Source organism: Corvus hawaiiensis, chromosome 5 (assembly GCF_020740725.1).
Source record: "Corvus hawaiiensis isolate bCorHaw1 chromosome 5, bCorHaw1.pri.cur, whole genome shotgun sequence".
NCBI classification, from domain to species: Eukaryota; Metazoa; Chordata; class Aves; order Passeriformes; family Corvidae; genus Corvus; species Corvus hawaiiensis.
In genome coordinates this window covers 43,532,800-43,558,819 of record NC_063217.1, presented here as the reverse complement: position 1 = coordinate 43,558,819, position 26,020 = coordinate 43,532,800, and the positions used below count along the sequence as shown (strand labels likewise).

General features: G+C 41.3%; 1 long non-coding RNA gene across 1 annotated transcript in view; it reads left to right on the top strand.

Annotated features, from left to right (window-relative positions):
• The first annotated feature begins 8,128 nt into the window (after positions 1-8,128).
• LOC125326431 overlaps positions 8,129-26,020 on the top strand; it is a 50,830-nt gene continuing 32,938 nt past the window's right edge. The window contains exons 1-2 of the long non-coding RNA XR_007203811.1: positions 8,129-9,177; positions 10,773-10,920. This is a non-coding gene — a long non-coding RNA (uncharacterized LOC125326431). The remainder of the gene's footprint in view (positions 9,178-10,772; positions 10,921-26,020) is intronic.

Sequence of the window (26,020 nt, the reverse complement as noted above, 5' to 3'; positions counted from 1 at the left end):
TCAAAATAGCAGCTGCTGGAGGAATGAAAAAGCAAGTAGGTCTGGACAAATATCTTTTTCTTTCTCTGTGTTAATTTAAAAAGAAACCCTGCAATTCTTCCCCCTAATGAAGGAGACTTTCAATCAGTGTTGAGCTATCACTGCTGAATGATAGCTTGTCTGTGCTTGCTTGACATAAGGAATTCTTTCAGTTCTGGAGGTAGAAGTCATGGTTAGGCTGCAGAGCACCTGAGAAAATAAGCTGCTTCATGTTACCAGTCAATAAGAGGAATAATTTGGATTTGATGCGGAGGTGGGTTCTAGATGAACCTGCTTTAGCAGGGGTGTTGCATTTGATGATCTTCAGAGGTCCCTTCCAACCACAACCATTCTGTGAAAAGAATGCACTCTCCTCAGTTTCTTGTGGTGCTACTGGATTCTTTTATTGCTGTCACTTATAACCAAAGGCAGAGGAAAGAACTAAATTCCTTCCTTCCCTTCCTTCCCTTCCTTCCCTTCCTTCCCTTCCTTCCCTTCCTTCCCTTCCTTCCCTCCCTTCCCTCCCTTCCCTCCCTTCCCTCCCTTCCCTCCTCGTCCCTCTCTCACCTCTGTCCCTCCCTTCTCATCCACTGGTTTTTATGCTCTAAAATACTGAATTATAACATAGAAAGGATCACCAGTGACTTCTAAAACTGACAAGTCTTAGCTTTCCTCCAGCCAAGTTAGCATATGCCTTACTGCAGCAGGCAAACCTTAATGCAGTTGGCAGTAGGATTACAGCAGGTATATTTACCCTCAAGAACACTAATTTTCCATTTATAATTATCTTCTGTGCTGAGCCAGGAGGAAAATCAAAATTATCCTCTGTTTGAGATTATGTTTTCCTTGGACTGACATGAAAATTCTGGGTGACATTGTCAAAAGCATCCAATTTATGTAGGATCAAAAGACTGCAGCTTTCAAGATCATCTGCTTTTCAGATGTATAAGGGACATTAGAAAACAGTACCTTTGGCTTCTAATGTTGAAGATGGAGACGTAGATAGAGGGTTGCTGCTTCTATTGCTGTTAGTATAGCATAAGATCATAATTTATGTTTTCAAATGAGGCTTTGAATATGATGATTTTATGTGTTCTAACTAGAAGCCAAGTTGCCCCTGGGGCATGTTTCAAAAGAGTATGAGTGTGCACTAATAGTTCCACTATAGTTTTTTCCTTTGTCCCTCTGCAATATGTATTTCTGGGAGTCACAATCCACTTCAGAGGATGAAGAAGAAAGTAGGAGGCTTTGTGGATGCATGTGAGAATTTTTTTTTTTCTGGGGGCAGTTGTGGTTTGGGTTTTGGGCTTTTTTTTTTTTCTGTAACATTCTTCTCATCTGCAAATTACTATTTCCTGTTTGAAGAGTGTGTGTAAGCAAAATGCTTTTATGCCTCCTTCATCAGTGTGTTCCACTTCCCCTACAAGCAGATTCAGACAGAGGATGTCCCTTATTCCAAGGAGTATGTATGCCACCAATATCCATGCCTCAATGACCTAGAAATATTATGCTATCCCACTCAAAAGCCAAAGCTGATGTAGAGCTGTTGTACCTAGAGACATGCAGTGCAGGTCCTTTTCTTTCCCAGTTCTGTTCCCTCATCCCTATTTAAGAAAAGCAGAATTCTGTGAACAACTATGACAGCCAGCAACTTGTCTCCTCATCTGACTGCATGGAGCTATATCAGCAATTTGGCCCAGCATCTAACCCAACACCTCATGAATCTCACCAAAATACAAGATAACAATACAGATGGAGTAAGATAACAATACAGATGGAAGCATTTAAGTTAGTATATGTATGTAGAGTAATTTGGGTTGATAAATGCTGTAGAAGTTTAAAGCACTATTTTGTCTCATGCTCACATAAACTTACATTCCTTGGCTTTGCATTTTGCTGTGTGGATTAAGTTATAGCAGATCTGTCTGGAACACCTGTTGAAGCTAAACAGTGGTGCTTCATTGTTTAATATCAGCTGCTTTATTATGGGAATTCAAATAAAATTTGACCTAAACAAGGCAGGCCTTCCTGCTATTTTTAGAATGTTATGCCATATCCTATGTCCATGTTTCGCAGGCCGGTGTGTAATTAATGATGTGTGTCCTTCCTTCTCTTGTTAATCCGCCCACAAGCTTTTGGGATGTTTATAATCATGCAGAAATGTGAAAAGTGGAAAAGGGAAGAAAAGAGAAAAAAAATCTGCATGCCTTGATATCACAGTTGAAGTGGGAGTGGGGGTGGGTTGCTCTATACAAGTTCAAAACGGCACTGCCTCACAGCATTGCTGGGATCCATGAGCTTTGAACAGTGTCTAGCTCCAATGCCTCCGTGATCCTGTTCAGAGAAGTTGTTTCAAATGTGTCTTTTCCTTCTGTTGCCCCTTGCCCTGGCATCTGGCAAGAGGGCAGAGGAGCCTCTCCTTCAATTTTCTCCTGAGTGATCTCCATCTCACCGTTGTTCGCTTTCAGGTTGGAGGCAGGTGTGCAGGAGACCATAGGTTCCTTTAATCCCTATTAAGAACAGCAGATCACAGTGGCCCCTCTGGCCTTGTTCCCTATGACTATGAAACTAGCTTTAGCAGCAGAGAGATTTAATCTTTCTAGTGGAAATGTAGTGCTGGTCAAAGGTCTGCACTGCATCTTTTAGGACAGTTTCTTAGCTGTGTGAAGTTAATTGTGAGGCAGTGTCCGTTCCAAGTCACAGATTTTGGCAGAAAGCTTGTGCTGCACTCTTGCCTTTCTGCAGCCCTGCTCTCTTTCCTGGGAGAGATCCCAAAGAGGAAAGCCACAAACTATGCCAGATGTCCAAAGAGGCCTCCAGGCCCTCTTAGAGGCTCCTTTATTTGCCTGCCTCCTCTTCCCATCATCTATCTGGTGACCAGAGGGAGAGAACAAGCAGTTCTGGGATGTACTACAAGCTGCGTGGGGATGATAAGCAGCTCTGTTTTCCTTTGTTATCTCTAAAACCTACCTGGTGCAGTCTGTCAGCTCCTTCAGGTCCTCTCTGAGAGCATGGACGGGGATGAGCCAAGGTGTCTATGCTACGTAGCACTCTGGCTGTACCCTTGCCAGTGCCTGCAGCAGATAGGACGGGCTGATAGGAAGCAGCCAGTCACTCTTTCAGCAGTTGCTGCCCAGTTTTGTTCCTCCATCTTCAGTTAATTTAGATCATACCTTAAGTGCGTCCACAACTACGTTTAAGCAAAAGCTGTTACCATAGTAACACTGGAGATTTTCTAAATGCAGTCTGTGATGTAAACAACTAAAATGACTGTCACCCCAAATAGTTTATTTCTTCTCTGTAGTTTATTGAGTATTTAAATCTGTTTTGGCACACACAGATTTACCACTTCTAAGTATAACTTGGAGGAGTAACACATCTTTTCTTACTGCTTCCATTTCAGCAGATCTGTTTCCATGTCAACAGCTCACATTGATAAAGAATTGACATTCTGACTGCATTTGGCAGTGTAGGATACAAGGTGACAATTAAAATAAATCAATGTTTTTAATGATGCTGATGTTAAAACCATGCCAAAATACTGGGATTCCCATGCACAGTAGGCAAAGATTGCTTCTTTTAATCTGCAGAGAGTGAGGCAGGAATTCTCATGGGAACACACTTTCTTTGCAATGTTTTTAAGCCTTCCTGCTTACAGATGCAGAAAGACTGGGAAAGCAAACTCTCTCTCTCTCACACAGAAAAATGCAGCTAGCACTCTGTGTGTATGTGCACATGTGTGTTTGCTTTGGCTCATCCACTTCTAATCTAGGTAAGGTCTAGGAATGCGTAAAGCATGTAATAAAAAACAGAATGCAATTGTTGGACTAGAAACCTGTTTTGAGCTGAGTTTCTCACAAAAACTGGGGAGCAGGAGGGCTTAATTAGTGCCCCCTCTTTCCACTCCTGATTTCCTTGTAGTGAATATATATGTTGAAATTACTGAAGGACAAGAAACATGGAGGCCCAGAGGGGCATTTTTTTAAGCTTTCAAGCCTGTTCAACAAAGACTGGCACTTCAAATTGTGTACTTGGGGCAGGCTTTTCTCTGTCTCTGTGGACAGCATGTAGATATGTAGTTGCCACTGTTGAGGTGTCATCACTGTGCTTGTTCTCCCTTAGTTCATAAGGGCTGAGATTAGTGGCCCAATGTATTAAGCACCCCAATTATACATGATATGAGAGACAGAAACATGACACCCATTTTACAGGGGCAGAGAGGGATTGAAAGAAGTTTTTTAAAGCTGCAGGTTGGATTGGATGCTTCCAGGTGGTGCAAGCTCCCTACCTTTGGTTGGGATGCCAGAAAATCCCTTACTTGGTATTGGCTTGGAGTCATACTGGAGTCTTGTGGCAGACATGGAAATCCAGCTTAGCTCTCCTGATTTATAATGTACTCACCTTCAAGAGTGAGCAAAATTTGGTAAAATATTTCCATGGAGGCATTCAACTTGTTTGAAGGTACTCTGTCTAGTTTGAAGTAGGTTTAAATCTATAATTTCTGTTGCATCTGGGGACTCTAAATGCCTCCTAATGTTAGGCATGTAGGTGATGTGCCTAGTGATCTTAGTTGTTGTGGATTCTCCTGCAATCCAGTGAAAAGAAATAGTTGTGTCCAAGCAACAGTTCATATCACCTTCAGTATGTGTCTAGCAGTGCCTGATACTGCTTTGTGAATGTGTAAATTCACTTGTTACATCTTTCATATTATGGAATTATATAATTTTTGTGGGTTTGACAAGTGCACAAATTTACTTTGCCTAGCGAGGCTTCTATTTTTGAATGAAATTCTTAGGTGTTGTTTTAGAGAAAAGAATATAAAAGCAGAAATACTGGTAAGAGTAATGTGATTCCTGGTACCACGGAGGTATACCAAAATGTGGTGAGCTTTTGCTCTCGTACACAGAATCAGTCATTTGTAATCAGTCATCTCCACCAGTGTAATGGAGAATGGAGATTAATATAATAAATCCCTCATATGTACTAATGACAATTACTCGGAAAAAGGAAAAAATCACCATAGCTAAGGTTTTAGGAATAGTAAAATGGTATAATGTTAAACAAAATTATGGTTTTATAACGAGGTGTGACAACTAAGAAGACATATTCGTTCATAGAACTGCTATTAAAAAGAATAACCCTGAAAAATGCATCCCAAGCTTGGGATATACAGAGGTGGTGGAGTTCAAAATTGTGCAAGGTAGAAAAGGATTACAAGCAGCAAATGTTACTGGGCCTGGGGGTATTCCGGTCAAAGGCAGCCATTATGCACAAAATTATAAACAATATCCATCCCAGCAGCTTCCCTACCAACAACCTACTTTGCCCTTTTACCCTATACCCAGTATGAACCCTTTCCTAAGTTTACCCCATCCCCAGTTTATTCCTAATCCCTTTTTCACCCCATGGCTTCCCTACAACTCCTCTCCGATGCCGAGGGGGGAATGAAAAGGGGGAGGGAAGAACTTAAACCCTCTCCTGCCTCAGTTCCCCAACAAAGTGTGCACAGAGAGTCCTGTCTCCCTTCTGTCAGCCCTAAGATATTCCTGAGAATCTGTTTGGACATTTAAAGACTCAGGAGGGTGGCTTGTTTTGTTTTGAAACTGTTCTTGTTATGTTTATCCAGTTGTTTTCATTCTCCTTTTATTAAAATAAAACGGGTGAGGTGTTGGGGTCCCTCCCCTGCCGTGTAGCCCTGGGAGAGGGGCCCTGAGGGCACAGACACGGGGCTTCCCTGCCCCTGCTCAGCCTCGTTCCCATTGGTTGGTTTGTGTTCCCTGCGCGGGCAGAAGGACCCTTGGTCCCGTGACTGGAACAGTTCCTCGGCAGAGCCCCGGCCATGCGGCTGGAGAAATAAACATCTCTGAAACAGCTATCAAGAATCTGTCCATATGTATTTCTTTTCCATGGGCCTCATCTGATACATCATGTTGCAGTATCCGCACTGTAACAGCAATTTTATTTTTGATTGCATTCTTTGGAGGATCTCTGGGCACTTCAGAAGAATTAGTGGATTATGCCTCACAGCAGCCCATAAGATGGTAAGTATTATTACTGTGTTTTGTAAATGTGAAAGAACTGTGTTTTATTACTAAACAGAGAACTTGCGAAATCAGTCAAGTCCATGGCAAATAACTTTTCCCTATAGAAAAATCCCACTCTTTCAAATACAAGACATGTGCCATGTTTATATTTCAGCAAACGAGCCATTGCTGAATTACTTTAACTTGATTGCGCAGGAGTGAGACACTTTTAGGACATACCCTGTGAATGTCACCGAAGTGCTGTAGCATAAAAAATAGATTGCAACTGAGACAGGATGTGGAATCTCTGTTCTTTGGTCTTGACTATTGGCTGTAGCTGACAGCAGAACAGCAGCTGGTTTGATGGGGCTGCACAATAATTAGGGCTAAGAAGATCCAGCCCTCTCTGTTGAACTGCTGTTGGCCTTCCTTACCGTATTACCTCATCTCCTGCTGCAGGGATTGGCAGTCCTTCAAGGAGGCATGCACAATATTGGTTTCCCCCACCTTGAGTTAGAGGTATGAAAGTAGCGGGGGCTGTATATGCTGCTTCTCAGAGATTGGGCTGAGTGAGGGGTCCTGTGAGGGGGTAACCTCCAGCACCTGTGGGATTTGGCTTTGAAGGGCACAAGGGTCAGGCATATGTCCTTCCTGGTGCCACAGCTTTCAGTACCTGGCTCTGCACGAGTTCTGCTGTCTCTAGACACTAGAAGATTTTACCACACACTTGTGGCTGTTCACTCTCAAGCTAAGTTTCAGTACCTATAGCCGTTGTTCCATGGAGGCATGACTAGCCATATGGTGGTGCTGCTTCTACCGATTTTATTACCTAAATTTAATTACCAGGCAATTATAATATCTAGACAGACAAATGTAATAACCTACTGTCATGCTTCATGGTAAATAATGTCTGTAGTAGCGAAAGCAATGTTATTTGACTTAATATAAATGTGCTTGACATATGCCATCTCAAGTGAGATGAACATGATGCCTAAGACAAACTCAGTAGTAACATGTGGTCCCTGTTGTTCAAAAGCTCTGGAAACCCTTCCGTAATCAATAACAGTAAAGTTCTAAAGAATGAAAGAGTGGTCATAATCATTTATATATGAGTTAATGCAAGCCAGAAGAAATGTGTAACCAAATGCAGACAGGAACTGAAGAACAGCTATGACTTAGTCCAAGAAATTCTGTACTAAAGACTCTAACTTTAATAAGACCCTAATGCCTAAGACACAGCTGAGAAACCTTTGTACAAAACAGAAGGAATATATAAATAAAGGATGTTAAATGGTGTTTGTCTGTAATTGGATACAGCATAAATGCCCTGAAAATGTTAACCTAATTCTGTCCAAATCTGAAAAAAACCTTTGCTCTTTCCACCCAAAATTTCTTCTAATTTTGCAGAGGTGCACTTGGAGACGTAATTGAAAGAAAACTATAATTCTAATAGCTGAGCAAACCCTATTCCAATCCAACACTACAAAGTGGAGGAGGAAAGAAATTAGTTACAACCCCTCATGTAGGAAAAAAAAAGGTGCGAAATAATAAAAAAATTAGTTTTCCTAATAAATCAAATATATTGCATTTTCGGCTTCTGCCCTTCTAAAATAAAAGAAAGCAAGAGGTTGTCAGTGGCAAAAATACTACATTGTTGGATTTTAATGGAATTGTAAAACCCATTCCTCAACCTTTGTGATGATGTAGTGGAAATGCAAGATGCTACTCACAGTTGTGCTTGGTTTCATTCAGTGTCAGAGTTGCCTTTTGTTGTCAGTGGGATGCAGTTCCTATGGAGTGAAGCAGCGCATACAGCGTGGACTAAAGTGCCTCAAAACAGCTGTGTGCTGCCTTAGGCAGTACCTCAGTGGTTAACAGGGATAATGAATGTGCACACTAACAACAGTGAACGCAGCCAGTTTAAGGATCAAGACCAAAGGTTATTTTTGGGTAAGACAAAGAAGAAGATGAAAATACACAGCCATGCAGGAATAGCGTTGTGAGCAGATTTAGGTCCTTGGCAAAAACAAAGATTCTTCTTCCTCTGCTGTTACTTTGTAACAAAGGTTTTAACCTGAAACATACATAGCTAAAATACTGCTTCAAGCTGCCTTTAACTTCGTAGAAGCTCTGTTCTGCTGAGGGCTGGGCAGAGCAGAAGGGAAGAGTAGTAACTAGGGCTTACTGAAAACTAGTGGGGCTTTCTGCTGGGGCATGCATTACTGAGCAGTCACTTTGCTACCTTTTGAAAGGATAGGGATGCTTCTAGACTCTTCATGCTGGTGCAGGTACGTGTGCAGGCACAGAAACCTCATACCGGAGAGAATGCTGCAGTGTTTCAATAGTTACAGGTTTTTGGCCAAAAGAGTGAAAGAGCACATGAAGTGAAGAGTGACATATGCAATGCCCCTGTCCACCTCTGCTATCCTGGACGTGCCAAGTCTTCCTGCTCTTTTTCTAGTCCACAGCAGATGAGTGATATAGCAAGTTGACTGGTTGCTCTATTCTCTCTCCTGTACCTGTAAGATGACGAGCTCGTGCTACCACTGGAAGAGTGGCACTGGGCTCTGGTGACAAAGTAAGCAGGTACCAGTGACTGGCAAGTGCATACTGCAGCCAAGGGAGATTCCAGGGTGTCAGAAATGTCTCACCTTGGTTCTGTGTCTGGATGTTTAAACACTGAGTCAGCATCCCAATGCACTGTGTTATTCTGGAAGAAAGTTACTCCATTTACTCCTCAGGTTCCTGATTCCTGGGGTCAGAGACTGGCCTATAATTGCAGCTGTCAGCTCACGGTTAAATAGAGAGATGTAAAATACCTCCTTGCACATCATTTATTAACATTTAAAACCCATCAGGGGACATATAAAACATTCCTTTTTTTGTAACATTTATAAACTACTGAGGAGCGCAGAAATATTCCCCCTTATTAATTACGGTAATTTAGGCGATGTCCGTGGAGGGCTGGTGAGCACAGCAGCTATGATTCTCCTCCACAATCCTTTTATTTCTAGGCACTGAGATTCCCCAGAGCCCCTTCCAGCTGCAAATTCTCCTGGCATGAAGAAGGGTAATGCTGGAGAGCGAATGTATTTTCAGACCATGTATACATGAGGGAGTTCCACAAAGATTACTGGTAAGCCTGCTTAGTTAAACCAATGGAAAATGTGGCATGGACAGTCTTATTTCATCTGGTCACTTCTTTTAGGTTTGGATTAGGTTTGAAATCAAGTAAACTCCCATTTAACATCTTTAAATAAAGATGTATGAAGGCATTCACATCAGTTTAACTTGAATTGTTTCGGTCAGATTTAAATGAAACCGGTGCAACTTTCTTGTACTGAGGTGACCTCAGTAAATACAAATTTCTGTCTCTATTCTACAAACCAGAGGAGCTGCAGCTCTTCTGGGTTTTCACAAGGCATAATTTCAGTCACCTATGCCAGGAGCCAGTGGGAATTATAAGCTTTGCTGGATGAGGGTAAATCAAGTGAGGGACATTTAGTGGTCAGGAAAGGAACATGAAGGAAGGCAGCTTTACTTGTCACTTGATGAAAATGAACACAGCAACTTATTTGAACGCCTCCAGGTCTAGTGCTGTGAATGGTTGGGCTGGCCATAGGCCCTCAGTGACTTGTTATTGTTGGAGTATCCAGTGGGGCTAGTACACATGGGGTAGTCCAAGTGATGCATCTGACTGGGGAAGGGTCAGCCTGCAGCATGTATAGATGGCAAATTCCCTTCAGAGCCTTTACTCCTCTGCTGGGCCAATACATAGCTATGTGTGAGAGCAAGAGAATGGGCAGGTACCTGAATCCCTTGGGTTATTTCAGCCAGCTGATGCAAAGTAAGAAATTCAGCTACTTTCAGTTCATGAAACCTTTGTGGTGGGTGTGTTCTCCTGCAGTAGTGTGACATTTGGAGAATGGAGTATGTTATGCTGAATGTCATCTTGAGTTTCCCCCATGAAATAATTTGAAGAGTGTTCCCCAGCTGCACATGCTGAGCTGTGAGAATTGTTGCTGAAAGCACATAATGTGGTGTATACTTAATTTTAAATGGCTCCATCATGGAGAAGTGTTAGAGAATTACTGTGGTTTTGAAGGGTACAGATATGTGGTTTTCTTTATCAGAGGTGAAGTCATATAAACACTGCTTGTCACTTTCTTGCTATGCATTGCTGTGTCACCTGTGCTTTAGTGAGTGTCCCAAAACAGTGATGGAAAAGCACTGGATCTAAAGTAGTAGGGTTCTTGAGCCAGAGGTGAGCTGAGTAGATCCAGTGCCGAAAGGGGAATTCTTCTGCAGAGGTATTCTTCCCATTACTGTGCCACTAAGCCATATATCATTGGAGGGCTGAAATTTGTTTTTATCAATTCAGGAACAAGATCCTACATCTGTTCCTAATTACAGGTAGGGGTCTCAGAGGAGGTCTGAGTTACCGTGTATGTGGATATCAAAATGCATAGCTCTCATTATTTGAATAGGTAAATAATTTTATTCATCATCTGTGCAGGGACATAGGAAGCGTAGCCCAGGAGATGTTAACAATTAACAGCAATCTCATCTGCATTACTGGCTATCAATATCTTCAGCTCTTCTGCTCAGTAGTTTAATATTGACTGTGTAAATCCTCTGAAAAGGGATAATTTTCTTTTTCATGTGAATTGAACATTTACAAATATATTTCTAGTTTTGTTCAGAATGAATTTACATCATTTTTTTCTACAGAGGATATGATTTATGGTTTTTGCTGTCTGTGGGGGAATGAGGGACCAAGTGTCTTCCATAAAATGTGCGCTACCACAGCTTGTGACTGGCTTCCATTCAGGTCAAAGTGCTAACCACCATGCAGGACTGCTTCCTGTGCCTGAAGTAGGTAAGTTCCCTGGACCCAAAAATTTCGTTTTGACAGAGCTGGTATTGTTTCTTGTCATTTTGAAGGCATCTGTCCCTGTTCCATACAGTGTACAGTTTTACTTTCCAGTAAAAGCAAGGATTTGGTCTTAGTTTTTAAAAGGCCTCACCCTCACTGTACAGTTACTCTAGTTGCTTGCAAAAAGGTCCCATGTAAGAAATGCACCAGCCTGTATTGATACAATTTATTGCTATAGATTCAAACAGACATGAGAGAAAAATAACAAAAAAGTGTAGTTATTTGCAACCAAATACACTACTATTAGTATTTTTAACTTGAGCTGGCTTACCTGAAGCACACTAGTGCCTTTTACTGAAGCCATCTGCATAGCCAGAGAGTATGGGCAAGAAATGGGGTTAGTACCACATACCAGATGCTGATACCACTCCTCTGTGTAGTTTAACCATGACACTACAACGTGGCTCTGCTCCCTGTAGAAATTGTAACTCAAGGACTGTTAACTCAACCCCCTGTTAAACTGTAACTGCTGGAAACTTTTTTTTATGTTAGAAATTCAATGGTATTCCAAGCAGTACAAAATACTGCTGACAGATTTGTTCTGCCCACTGCTAATTGTGGTAGCAAAAGTGCTTTGATGGTTTCTATATATGAGGCTGGGAAATCCCTCTGAGGAACTTAACACATGCAGTAATGTAAAATACACGGGTGCTGTTACTCGAATTTTTCAGTTTGTTGAGGTGAACAGCAGTTACCTGCCAATGGGAACAGGAGACAGTCTGGTGATTTCAAATCAGTGCATTTAATTTTAATTCAGTACCAAGCACGTTGCTGGAGTTATTAGTAAAGCAATCAGTTTGGGAGCAACTACAGCAATATGGGTGGTAAATAGATGGCAGCATGGATTTATTAAAAGTAAGTAATATGAACTAACTTAATTTCTTTCTCTGAAAGGATAAAAAGCTTAGTGAATAAGGTGAATCCACCAGAATCGTGTATCTCTGTTTCACAGACATTTTTGTTACAGTTCGGTAAGAACCGTATGAAAAGACAGTCTCGTAAGAAAATTAGAAGTGTGAATAAGATATAATATTTTATAAAATATGATGCTTTGTAAGTCATTTTGAGTGACAGTAAATATATATGTCAAGGTATATCTGAAGTGCTTGTCACATTGGTTCTTATATATGTATTAATAACTCAGTTTTGAGAGAGGAGAATGCTATCTTCTGGGAATCAATTCTGGCTCAAATACTAAGTTAATGTGCTCTATTTTTACTAATTGTTTTGATGGTAGGACTAAGATTTCATTGATTATATGTGTGAATGATATTAGTCTTCTTGGGACTGCAAATACCATGCAGAGAGTAGTCATTAAAATATCCCCTTCTGTGTAAATGTTCTTGGCATATGCACTAGAATCTTGGACAGGGAATAGGTGCATAGCTGTGCCAGTTTAGAATTTTGCCTATAAAGAAAAACTCCTTCTGTCCTACCTGGGATCAAGAAATTTGCTTTCTATCTGCAATTACTCTAAAAAACCCAAACCCCAAAAAACCTCACCTTGAAAAACTTACATTAAAAGAACATTAAGGTTGTGAAGCCAACCACTGAGTAGGAAGTAATAGAATTCAAGTGGCCTGTATAATCTTATTTCAGCTTTCTAATGCATATTTATTATGAAGCAGTCTTTAATTCCAGGAATTCACACTATTTTTAACTCAGGATTCTCAAGATTTCTCCAGGTAGCTGTCTGCAAAGGGAGGAATTTCATCCAGACAGCTTTTAGCTTCATGCAATTTCATGAAAAATTCCTCAGAACTTCATTGCAGGCCAGTTTACAGCCCACCATTCCTAATTGTATTCTTGCAAAATGGAGATGTGCAGGCAGAGACATTGAAGCACTTCAGAATAATGTTTCAGAAGCACTACAAAGAAACATGTAGTTCTGAAGTGCAACAATGATTTAAGAAATTGGTGAAATCTAACTTTTTAAAAAAATAAATAAAAATCCTTCCAAATTCAAGTTTCAGTGCAGATATTTTGCAAGGTCTGTAATTAAAGTCATAATATGATCTATACGTACACTGAATCTTTGTGTCTGAAGGTTCGCACTGTTGCCTTAGATGCATGACAAGTAGGCATTTTCTGTTGGATGCTCTGGATAATACCATTAGATACACAATAATTAGGTGTTTTCATCTCATTAATATTCATTTTCATACATTTAAATGCCTCTCTTATAGCATTTGTTAATTAACATACGTTTACAATGGTATATTCCTCTTCCCCATTCACCCATTCTGACTAATTTAATGAGCTGACATATCAGATGACTTCTCTTACAGGATTCTGCTCTTGTATCTTTGGTGGGAACAAAGGAGTGGTTATCGTGCTGTTTGCAATCGCTGTTAGTGCAGCTATTTTTTCTCGTAAGGAGTCTGAGCCATAGAGAGTCTGTCCTCAGTGATGCTATTGCAAAATAGAGGGCTCCTCACTATTTCCTTTTACTTGTATTGTTAAAACCTGCATCGCAGAAGCAAAGCTTGTGCCCTAATGTGTTATTCAATTTGAAAGCAAATACAGTTTGTAACCCTAAAAGTTTGTGTTTTGTGCATCTCAGAGAGTAGAGTGCAGCCCATGAGACTGTAGTGAGGGACCCACCAACATTAAAAAAAACCAACCCTTTAGTCATACTTGTAAGTAGGGCTAATTTAAAAGGTAAACTAAAACATTCAGGGGAGTTGAAGGAAATCCCCATCTCCTGATAATGTCTGCAAGGAGGTGAAATAGTAACTGAAATGCTGCTGTATAATTACACCTGCTGGGGATCTTCATTATGATTCTTTGGTTTCTCTGGAGTCTGACTATTAGTGTTAAGTTAGACAGCTTGCCTGTGTATCGTACAAATATTTTAACAGACCATGCACAGCACCTCTCACAATAAAGTCTGCGGTTTCAGTTCCTGTGTTGCTGCTGAAGGATAAATAATAATAATAATAATAATAATAATAATAATAGAAGCAAAACACATACAGAAAATAAACAGTTCCTTCTGTAGGTTTAGCAGATAAAGTTTTTCGCATACACTGCAGTTTTTCGAGTCTAATTTCACCAAAAATTCAGGTGAAAAACTCCTGTAAAATTCTTCATACTGATACATCAAAAAGCAATCTCAGCAGTTAACAGATTATTCAAATTCAAAGGGAGAAAACACACCTGGAGGGGAATTTTCAAAAAGGCTCAATGTCAACTTAATTCTGTTCCCACTGAAGTCAATGGGAGTTAAGCCAGTACAGAGCATTTTTCAAATCTTAACCCTGGGATCTGCATACCCATCTAAGTTCGATGAGGTTTACTCTTTAGGAGATTCCAAGTTATTAAAGGAGAGATTTTCAGTAGCACCTGAGGGATTTAGAAGCACAGTTCAATTAGTCTTTCAGTGCAATTTGTGCTTCTAAATACCTGAGACAGGTTTGAAAATCTCACGCTAAAACCCTGTCTCAGCTGTTGGTTAAAGCCTCAGTGCACATGTCTATTCTGATAAAAATAGGATTGCAGTGCGAGGCACATGCAGGATTTTGCATGTGGTTGGATGGTACGCCAGGAGAATAGGCTGTCACATCCTCGTTAACTATAAATGAAGGGCACTGTCAAATGAGGAGCGTTTGAACAACACTGCAAACACTGCCACCGCCGTCCTGTGCTGGGCTCTGCTTAATACTGAGGAGTCACGTTCCGTGACCTGTGTTAAACTGAGAGGCATAGAACTCCCTGAAGATGCAAGGAGGGTAAGTTAGTATTCATTTTGAGCACGATGGAAGGATCTGGTGCCCCACTTTTTGGATTGGCATATCATTTAGGAGTGATGGATGTGGTTATACGTCAGTGAACATGATTTACATGGGTTTAAATGGCTCCTTTTGACGTGGTTTTTGTACAGTGCTACTGCAGCCACCCAACAAAACCCTGCCCTGCTAGTGCACTGAAGATGATCAGATTTAGGTGTCTTGACAGCCCTTGCTTTTTCTGCTGGCAAGGAGAGACATATCCCTCCTTTCCCAAATTTCATGGAAGAGAAAACACACTTCCTTTTAAATGTCTGAAAGAGAAAAGAGCAGAGAATTCTGTCAGTGTGTTAGAAACTGGGAGATTCAGCTGTGGCTCTTAGGAGGAAGGGTTCAAAGTCCAGTGTTCCTACATTTCTGGGCAGCTTGTCTGGCAGTGCCAATTTAACCCCCATCACTGTTTGGAAGCTCCAGCTATGAAATGCCGGTGGTTCAAAGGTTAGTCTGCCTTCTTTGCTCATAGGATGCAGTGTATGTTTCACACAGAAATGGGCAATATGCCTCTTTTAGAGGTCAGATTCTCCTTGAGATACATCTAAGCACTCCCACTGATGGAAAATAGTTGGATAGCTACTGAACAACATTACTACCAGAATGATGTTTTGTATTACACTGGTCCTCCGCAAGACCTCTTGTGAAAGTGCCTTGCTTTACATTTTGAGTCTGCTGTGGTGTACTTGAAGGAATTTGGGGGCCAGAAAGGAAGAAATTGGAGTAAGAAGCTGATAAAGAAGTTGTTTTCCTTTGAAATGGGTGGCTAAAAAAGGATACTAAATTTGAATTATTTTAGTGTGCACTACACCACAAAAAAAAATGAAGAGGAAGCTTTTGATTTATTGCAGGGGCTGTCCTAGTCACTCGGAATTTAAGCCTAGCAGAAAAATCAGTCTTAGTCTTTACTTGGGTAAGCAGATGGGTGAAAGAAAGTAAGTCTGTTTTTGTACCATCTCTTCTTCTCAGCAAGCCTTGTACTCATGTCACAGGGAGGAGCAGCAGGAACATTACAGCAGCAGACCTAGAGAAATGCCAGATGCTCTTCTGTGAGCAAAGGGGGATGAAGCAGCAGGAAATGAAAGGAGCCTCATCCTGATGAAAGCAGAGAGGTAGCAAGCTCTGCGAAGCAGGGTGAAATAGCTGCCCACTCTGTCAAAGGAAGGAGTCTGGGAGGTGAAGTAGCAGTAATTCACACAAACCATGCCAGCCTATTCAAGGGACTACTGTGTAATTCAATACAGAGTGAAGAATTACCATCTTTATACACTATTGAACCTAAACCAAGCCCACAGCCAAACTGTTTCAAGGGAAAGCATTTGCACTTGTACTGGAAATAACAGTTAATGAATGTCTCTAGAAGCTTCAGATTACATGAAGAGTTGAGATTTACTGTCTGAGTAGGATATCTCTTATGACAGTACTTTTGTTTAAATATAGATTCCCCTTTGGAGCTGCTTGATAAAGGAAAATACAACCAACAATGTTATGGAGCTCACATTTCAGAGAAAAGAATTCTGCAGAGAACTGCTGCTTCTGAGGCCTTCCGAGTACACTAAAGTAGGAAAGCTCTGAGTGTCAGAAGGGTGGAAGAGGATTTGTAATAGGCAGTTCCTAAACTGAATAAGGCAAGGCAGTGTGTGGCTGGCTCATCATTAGGACAAAAAATGGTTGCATTATGGGGAGGCTAATGTCATGGACCTAGGATAGGTCAAGAGGCAACTGAATTAGAGGTGAGAAAAGTGAATCATATAATGGTTTGGGTTGGAAGAGACCTTTGAAGGCCATATAGATCAACCCCCCTATAATAAGCAGGGACATCTTCAACTATATCAAGTTGCTCAGAGCCCTGTCTAACCTGACCTTGAATGTTTCCAGGGAGGAGGGATCTACAGCTTCTCTGGGCAACCTGTTCCAGTGTTTCACCACCCTCACAGTAAAAAAATTCTTCTAATATATCTAGTCTGAATCTACCCTTTTTTGGTTTAAACCCATTCCCCTCGTTCCTATCACTACAAGCTGTATTAGAAAGTCTGTCCCCATTTTTCTTATATAAGACCCTTTCATGCGCTCTAAGGCTGCTATAAGGTCTCCCCAGAGCTTTTTCTTTTCCAGGGTGAACAACCCTAAGTCTCTCAGCATGTATTCATATGAGAGGTGCTCCGGCCCTCTGATCATTCTGATGGCCCTACTCTGGGCTCGCAACATTCCTGTACTCGGCTGGATGCAGTGCTGCAGGTGGGGTCTCACCAGAGAGAGTGGATGGGGAGAATCATCCCCCTTGACCTGCTAGCCAGGCTCCTTTTGATGCAGCCCAGGATATGGTTGTCTTCCTGGGCTGCCAGCACTCATTGTCATGTTAAGGTTCTCATCAACCAACTCCTGAGTCTTTCTCCTCAGGGCTGCTCTCAACACATTCTCTGCCCAGTCTGTATTTGTGTTTGGCATCACTTGAAGCCACATGCAGGATCTTACACTAGGCCTCCTTAAATAGCTTGAGATTCCTATGGGCCCGTTTCTTGAGCTTGTCCAGGTCCCTCTGGATGGTGTCCCATCCCTCAGGTGTTTCAGCTGTACCACATAGCTTGGTGTCACATGCAAATTTGCTGAGGGTGCACTCAGTCCCTTTTTCTGTGTCATTGGTGAAGGTATTAAATACTACTGGTCCCAGTACAGATCCCTGAGGGACACCACTTGGCATTAGTCTCCATCCAGACACCAAGTTGTTTACTGCAACTCTTTGAGTGTGACCATTCAGCTAATTCCTTATCCATGGAATAGTCTGCCCATCTCTCCAATTTAGAGATGAGGATGTTGTGGGGGACTGTCAAAGGCCTTGCAGAGGTCCAGATGGATGACATGTGTAGCTCTTGCCTTGTCCACTGAATGGAAAAGCTGTTGGAATAGTCACAGGAAAATGCAGCATGAAGAGAAGGATGTAAAGAAGTGAGGAGATGACAAAAGTATCCCCATACACAGAAAAAAGACTGAAGAGTTCTGGGTAACTTTTCTGATTTGGGCTGCAAAAGTGTCTGATGCACAGAGACTCCTATATGGTGGTCAGTCTCTGAACAGGCACTTAATGCAGTCTTATTTTAGTTTAGATTTTGTGAACAACTGCAGCTCCTGATAATCAAACACTGGAAATATCCTTTTGATTCTGCATGGCTTTCCTGGCCTGGAGGCTAGATCCAGAGTGATGGGTAATGGGAGCTTTGACAGGAGCTCTGCACAGATTGGTGATTTGGAGAGCAGCATTTTCTTCACTCTCGGTATAATCTTGGAGGAAGTGAGTCACTGCTATCTTTCTTTCATTTGCTTGGAAGTTGTGCGGGTAGGAAGAACATATTACAGAAGAGTCAAATTTGCCATCCTTCCTTCCTATACTTGTGTCTCTCTTGTGCTAACTTATCCCACTTAATGCAGAAGGAACCACTCATCTCGAAATGGGGTTCATAAACCAGTGGCTCTAAAAGGGACAGAGGAGCTATTTAATTAATGGCTTCTGTTCATCCCTGCCACCCAGCCTAGCCTACTCGTGCCTTTACCTGGCTCAACGGGAATAGATGATAGGGCACTAGTGCTGTAGTGTTCCCTTCCAGGCAGAATCTGAGACCTGTTCAGCTTCATGGGGAAACAGTGACCCTGCAGCAGCAAACCCTCTGCGAGATATTAATCCTGCTGTAAGGATGACAGTGGTGCAAAGTTGTCTTAACATCAGCATTAGCAGGATGGACAGGTGAGGTGTAGAAGTAGGTGATACAAGAATTTTGGGACATTCCTTGGGGCCGTCCATAAGACCATGCAGATCTAGGTCCTCTAAAGATGCTTCTCCTTCCTGACCCCCCGATGAGCTGTTCTCACGATGCTGAGGCCAAAGGCTGGGACAGAGTGCATATCCTAAGGTAAAGTGGAAATAGAAACATATACCACAACTCATGCTGTTCTCCTTCCTGACGCAATCAAGTACTCTAAGTTTTACACACCAGTGCACAGATTACTGGCATTTACTAGGAATAATGAGGAGCAGGCTGGCAACTGCTTGGAGGCACATGGAATATACAGGCAATTGCTCTGGAGCATGGGGAACACACAGGCAATTCAATTCCCAACTGGTTTCTAGGCAGGAGCAACCAATTAAAATTAAAAGAATAAAAGACTGCAAGCTTGGGACTGATGATACGCTCTGGAGAGAGGAGTTGCCAACAGCTTGTGCTACAAAGATGCCTCTCTTTCAATGGATTTCAAGTGGTGAAAGAAACTCAGGTAAAAGATCATTCTTTTCTTTTGGCTTCCCTGATTTTCATGTACTCAGTCATACAGCCAAAATTCCTACAAAGACAGACGGGGCTGCTCCCCGTGAATTCCAAACAGCAAGCCAGCCTTTTGAGAGCTGATGCAGTGAATATGCCAGCAGTCGGCTATACTGAGGAAGTGAGATTTTAAAACTGGGCATCAGGTACCTGAGTAGAGAATGTTGAATGATGAGGCTTAGATAATCTACTAATGAGAGCGTGCTATTTTTATATATCTATATCTATCTATGTCTATATATCTATATATTAAATGATTTAGGAATAATAATAAAAAAATCCATCTGATGTGTCTTTCACATTAGTTGTTCATGTGTCTCTGAAGCAAACCTCCTCTTCTGATGAGGAAAACTGAAGTCTGACTGGGTGAGGTTATTAGACATGTGTAGGATCTGCAAATCTGGGATTTATGCTGTGTCCATCACAGTGGTCTCTGAGGATCATGTGGAAAGTGTGTAAGTTTTAACTGTAATTACAGAACTGCAGCTACCATGGGGCAGATGAAGCTGTAAATCATAATCTGTCATTGGTTATGAAGTCAAAACATGCTTCCCTTGCCTCTCTGAGAAAACATGTGAAAGTTGATTAACTAGTCAGGGAGAGGCTGCTGGATAGGAGAATTTTCACAAAAAGCAGTGAGTTTACTCAATTTTTAAAATTATTTGTATGAAAGAGGATAACACAAAGACTCTTAGTGCTTCAGGATGTGGAAGTTCTAATGGTGGTGCAAGGCAAGAATTGTGATCCTACCTGAACTCCCTGCCAGCCAGAGAAAAACTGTGCCCACCAGCTGCTGAAAAATGGTGGCACTAATCCAGTCAAAATGTCTGGAGGTAATGTATGCATTGTTTTAAGATGCATTTTGTCACATGTGTCCTTCACTTGGGAATCAGAGTAAGGAAGTGAAAACTTTCTGGCACTTTACCTCTGTTGGTAACGTAGGAATCACCAGACTCCACACCACAGTACTTAAAAGTCATTGCGGTTCCTCATGTCAACACAATTCTGCTACAGTAGGGTTTGCTTTGTGAAGGATAAACTATGTGGCTTTCAGATTTCTCTTTTGGAGGGCTTAACACAGAAACCGATCCACCAGCAGGTGCAGGATGGAATCATTAATTATTGCTTAGCTTAACAAACTGCATCTTAAATTATGATATCGATTACAATGCTGAATGAAAAGGCTGAGCTGGCGTTACAGTATTTGACACAAGCAGCATTTTAAAGTGTTCACATTGATTGCATGATGCACCAGTATTGTTTTTGGAAAGCAATAGACTTAAAATACATCATTGCATAAAGTGCTAGGTGCTTCTGAATTCATTTACTTAAACTTTGATTAAAATATTTTGTATGGCAAAAGGTGCTCACCAAGAGTTCATGTTCTCCTTAACAAGTACAAGCCAATGTTTGCTGTATCAGTTCACCATATAAATGACATTAAAGCACAGCAAAAATACATTTGCAGCATCCCTAGTAAGTTCTGTAGGATCTCCTGACAGGATAAACATGTCTTTTCTGCCCTCCTTTTTTTCCCTCCCCCCCAAACAAGCAATAAAAACATTTTGCATAAACAAATTCCAAATTACAACTAATCATAGGAAAGCTGACAAATGTATGCTATGCTAGTCTGTGAAAATACTAATCAAAGCAGTCTGTCAATTGTTAAAGTTAATGATTTAGATATGCAAAACTCTGACTAAATTTTTGTGGATAATTACATAATTACGCCTGGGTTAACACAATCAAAAATAGCAATTGCATGCTCCATCTTGAAACCACCACAGCAGTTCCCTACTATCTTTTAAAGGCCTCTTTACCCTTGTTCCCCCTGCACACAAAGTGCCGTAGGAAAATAAAAAACTGGGAGTCACCTGGGAAGGAAAAGCAATTGTGGTAGGTGCCTCCTGCCTGTTTCAGTCACTCTTTGCCCTTTGCAAAAGCAGTCCCCTGGAGAACAAAGAACCTGCTAGCATGGGTGGAGGTGTGGGGAAAGACAGCCAGATAATGGAGGATTGGAAACAGGAGAGTTATCTGCTGTAACAAGCTGAAGGAGCAGCACCTCCACCCATGGATTAAAATGTGTGTGATGGTGAGCTTTTCCTGTGGGAGGCATTGCAGATTGAAGGGGAGGGAGTTTATACTTTGTTTTAAAGGTCTTGCTGTCATGCAGGAACCTAGGAGTGACAAGGCTTTCCTAGGTCATTCATTTTTTCATTAAATTATCAAATCACTCAAAAGTTCCTTTTGAACCCAGACAGTCCCCTCACAGGTGTTTGCCCTAAAAGGTGCTATCAAGCTCTTCGATCCAAAGCCCACTCCCTTGAGCTATGAAATGACCCCTCCACCTGACCATATGCTTAAAGCCTTTGCTGAGGTGCTAGAGAAAGGGAGACTTTTGGTGGAGGGGAAACAAGAGGGGGTAAGCAAACCAGGTCTTGGTAGGCACTGGTCTTTTTTCAGCTCCTTTGAAAATAGCTCTGAGTCTATTCTAGGCACCTTTGAAAAGCCAAGTCCTTGGAAATCTTGAATTTCTCTTACACCGCTGTTTCTTTTTCCTTCTTATGTTGGCTTCTTGCTCTCTTTTTATACTAGGTCTGACTAATACTGTATAGAGATCCCAGTTGTCAGGAATCTCAGGAAAGTGACAGAGTATAAATAAAACGAATATTGGGCTCTTTGCTGAATGTCACATTGGCTGGGATGGGGTAATGGTAGTGATGGAGATTTAAAAAGTAATATATCTCTTGTGTAATTTTTTATCATAATTTTTCTATACAGTTTCCATTAAGTAGATGAATGACCTAAATGAAAAAGAGAAATAAAGTGAAAGTATAAAATCAGTCCCTGTCAAGAGCTACATAAAAAGAGCCAAGGCCCCAGCCTTCTGAAACTCCCTGCCTAAACTCCAGAATCTGCAAGTAGGTGTTCGGGTGAATTGACTGGCTTTACTAGTGCCTTACTACTAGTAGGGATCTAACATGTCAGGGGAGCAAATGCTTATTGATGCAGATGTATTTACAACACCAACCCTCTGCCCAGAATATGCTGTCAAAGTCAGCTTTAATCCACTGATGTTATGGGGCCCATTATTGTTTTTGTTATATTTTCAAGTGTAACTATTAGAAATGCGCTCCATGAGTTGCTCAGTCTGGATTAAGGGTGTGAAATTAAATAGTGGTGCAGTTGGATGTCTGAATGAAACCCAAAATGTTGTTTTGGAAACCTCACAAGCACCTGGAGCAATATCAGAACTCTGAGACACTATTCACCAGTCTTACACTGCTTACTTCTGCTGCACTGAGGAAGCAAAAATAAACTTCCTGTACTTAGACAGATTTTAAACATTTTTCTACAAGACAGAAACCAGATGGAATATTTTCACAGCTGACACCAAAATTCACAGTTTTCGTGACTTCTGTGATATTGTGATTTATACAGGGACTTTCTGTATCAGCAGCCCTGAGCAGACAGCGTCTTGCCATTCAAGCTTTTAAATGTTATTTGGATTGGTAGGTCAAAAGATCGTATTAGCTGTGTGAAACATGAAGTATCAGTGGATTTAAATGATAGTTCTGTGAGCTGTTCTGTTTTCACATCTTGGCTATAAGTCATAGTAATAAAATATGTTAAAAGTACACTGCTCCAAAATGGATAGCAAACCCTTAAGTCATTTCTAGAAGCAAACGAGAAATTCTTATGTCAGGGCACGAGCACAAGGCTGGCAATTGCTTTAAGCATTTGCAAGATCTTTTAAAGGGAGGACATGAGTGGCAGAAGGCATTCTGTGTGGGGCTGCATATTTCACAGGCAATATTTTCAGATAAACCTGACAAAAAAATGTTGAACATTGTTTCTGCATATTGGGGAGGTGGATTTTTTGTTTGATTGGTTGTTTTCCCCTGCTGGGAATTAAGAAACCAAGTCAAAATTCCTGGTAGACCAGCTGGAAGGAACTGGTGGTTTGTGTGGGACCTGGCAGAGCTTAATGCAGGCAGGGGTTTTTCTCCATGTCCTGCTTTATTTGCTCTACATTTGTACCCAGATTAGCTTGTTATTCTTTGCAGTGGAGATTCTTCCCATCTTTATGGGAATTCACGGTTTCATGGGAAACTTGTCTTGACCTGTACCTGAAAAAAAATTCAGAAATGCATTGGTATTTCTGGTTTTACAAGACTTTCTCTACACATGAGAGCAGTATTTTGGCAACCCTGGTGGCTGCCTGCCTGTTTACAGATTTTATGTTTTCCTTTCATAGTCATAGCTGATGTGACTTTTGTCTGTGTGGTATGCTTTCTAATCTGAAGCAGCGTGTTGGTGGTTTTGGTTCTAATCATACTCGAGTTCAGTCTGCTGAAGGAGGCAGTGTTGGAGGTATTCCTTGTATGTGTATATTTATAGACTCCCATACTCTGAAAATTCACTTTTCTCCCCATCCAAGAGATCTGGTTTGCATAGGGCTCCAGAAATCAGAGAACTGTCTTTTCTTTGATCGTGTGTTTGTTTAGGAAGGGTTGTGTTATTGCTAGGGAATGTAATTTCATAGAATCATAGAATGGCTTGGGTTGGAAGGGACCTTAAAGACCATCTTATTCCAACCCCTACCCTGGACACGGACACCTTCAACTAGGCCAGGTTGCTCAGAGCCTCATCCAACCTGACCGTGAACACTTCCAGGGATGAGACATCCACACCTTTTCTGGGCAACCTGTGCCAGTGCCTCACCATCCTCATAGTGAAGAATTTCCTCCTAATATCTACTCTAAACCTACCCTCCATCAGTTAGAGGCCATTCCACCTTGTCCTATCCCTACATGGTTGGGAGCTGCAGAGCTGGATGCAGTGTTCCAGTTGGGGTCTCACGAGCGTAGAAGGGCAGGATCTCCTCCCTTGCCCTGCTGGCTGCACTGCTTTTGATGCAGCCCAGGACACAGTTGGCTTTCTGGACTGCAAGTGCACATTGATGGTTCATGTTGAGTTTCTCATCTATCAACATCTTCAAGCCTTTCTCCTCAGGGCTGCTCTCAATCCATTCTCCACCCAGCCGGTATTGACACTGGGTGTTGTACTGACCCAGGTGCAGGACCTGCTGGACTTGTTGAACTTCATGTAGACCACATCTAAAGCCTGTCCAGGTCCCTCTGGATGGCCTCCCTTCCCAGTGGTCCCAATACCAACCCCTGAGGAACACCACTCATTACTGCTCTGCACTTGGACATCAAATCATTGACCACAACTCTTTGAGTGTGACCATCCATCCAGTTCCTTATCCATCAAGTGATCCATCCATCCATCAAATCCATATCTCTACAGTTTAGAGAAAAGGATATTGAGCAGGACAGCATCAAGTGTTTTGTACAAGTTCAGGTAGATGATGTAAGTCCCTCTTCTGTCATCTACCAGTGCTGTAACCCTATTATAGAAGGTCACCAAATTTGTCAGCCATGATTTGCCCTTAGTTAAGCCATGTTGGTTGTCATTAATCACCTCCTTATTTTCCATGTGCCTTAGCATAGTTTCCAGAAGGATCTGCTCCATGATGTTTTTGGGCACAGTTGTGAAACTGATCAGCCTGTAGTTCCCTCGGTCTTTCTTTCCTTTTCAGTAATGGGGGTTGTGTTTCTCCTTTTCTCTTTTCCAGTTTCTTGACAGCTCTGAGAAAGGTGGAGGTATATATAGTTGTAGGTGCTTCCAATATGTGCACCTTATTTTTATAGAAGGATTTATTGTGTAAATCAAGGACAGAATAAATGTTTAACAGGTAATACACAGCCAGGGCAAGGCTCAGTCTCCAATGTGTTTTTCCTGCCCAACCAGGAATTCTTAAGGCATGCCAAAGTATCCTTCAGTCTTCTGGAACATATGTGCCAGTCTCAACTCCACTGCAATGGTCAAACAAAGTAGCATTGAACCACACTTAACCTTTATAGTGAAATGGTACTAGATATTGTTGGACACCATCCTCCCCCCCTAAAAAAAAGGTAGAAATACGGTAGAGACAGAGGGGGAGGATGGTTAATAATTTACAGCAAATCTTACTGAATTTTATGCAAAGTAAATATTGTTTCCAATGATATCTGCTGAAAATTGGCATACAATAAAACATTTGGTGATAACATATGGAAGGAGGTGTGAGAGACAGTTGAAGAAGCTTTCCACTTTCCTGTACATGTTTATAATCGAGTGTCCTCAACATTACAGATACTACATATTGAAACTGTCTGTATGCAACCTGGCTTACAAAAAAAAAACCAAAAAAAACCCAGCCAACCCAAAACTGTTATGAATAGAAAATACTGGCATTCTCAGCATGTTATTTCTCAATTTGTACCTTTTTTTGCCTGTTTCTTTTCTTTTCTTTTCTTTTTTCACCCCCAGCCATCTTCAATGAATATAGACACTGTTTTACAAGGTTCATGCTAATGAACAATTGTTTAGAAGGCTGTAGGACAAATCCTTGGTGTTTTTCTGTAGACAGTCTGTGAAATCCAGGAAACCACATTTTAAATATAATGCTGATATATATCTAGGGCAGTTTAAACAAATGCAGTCACTTTTGCAAGATACTTCCTTTGGCTACACTGATCTGGCAAGTTATACATATATATAATATATATGCTTAAATCCCATGTGTACTTGCTTTGAAGTCAATGGGATTACTCGTATGTTTATATACTTTGGTGGTTTGAGGCTTTAAAACATAGAAGGACATTTGACATTTAGAAAAGTAGGGCTGGAAGGGGCCTCAAGAAGTCCTCCTTCTGCAGGATTGGTTATATTTATATCATTTCTCAAAGAATTGGGGTTTTTTCTAGGCTGTTCTTAAAAACATCTGGTGAGAGAGATTCCAGATTCCGTGGTTTTCCCAGGCTCCATCCCAGTGCTTCACTATCTTTGTTATTATAAATGTTTTTCTGTAATGGCTGACCTGCATCTGTCTTGCTGCAAATT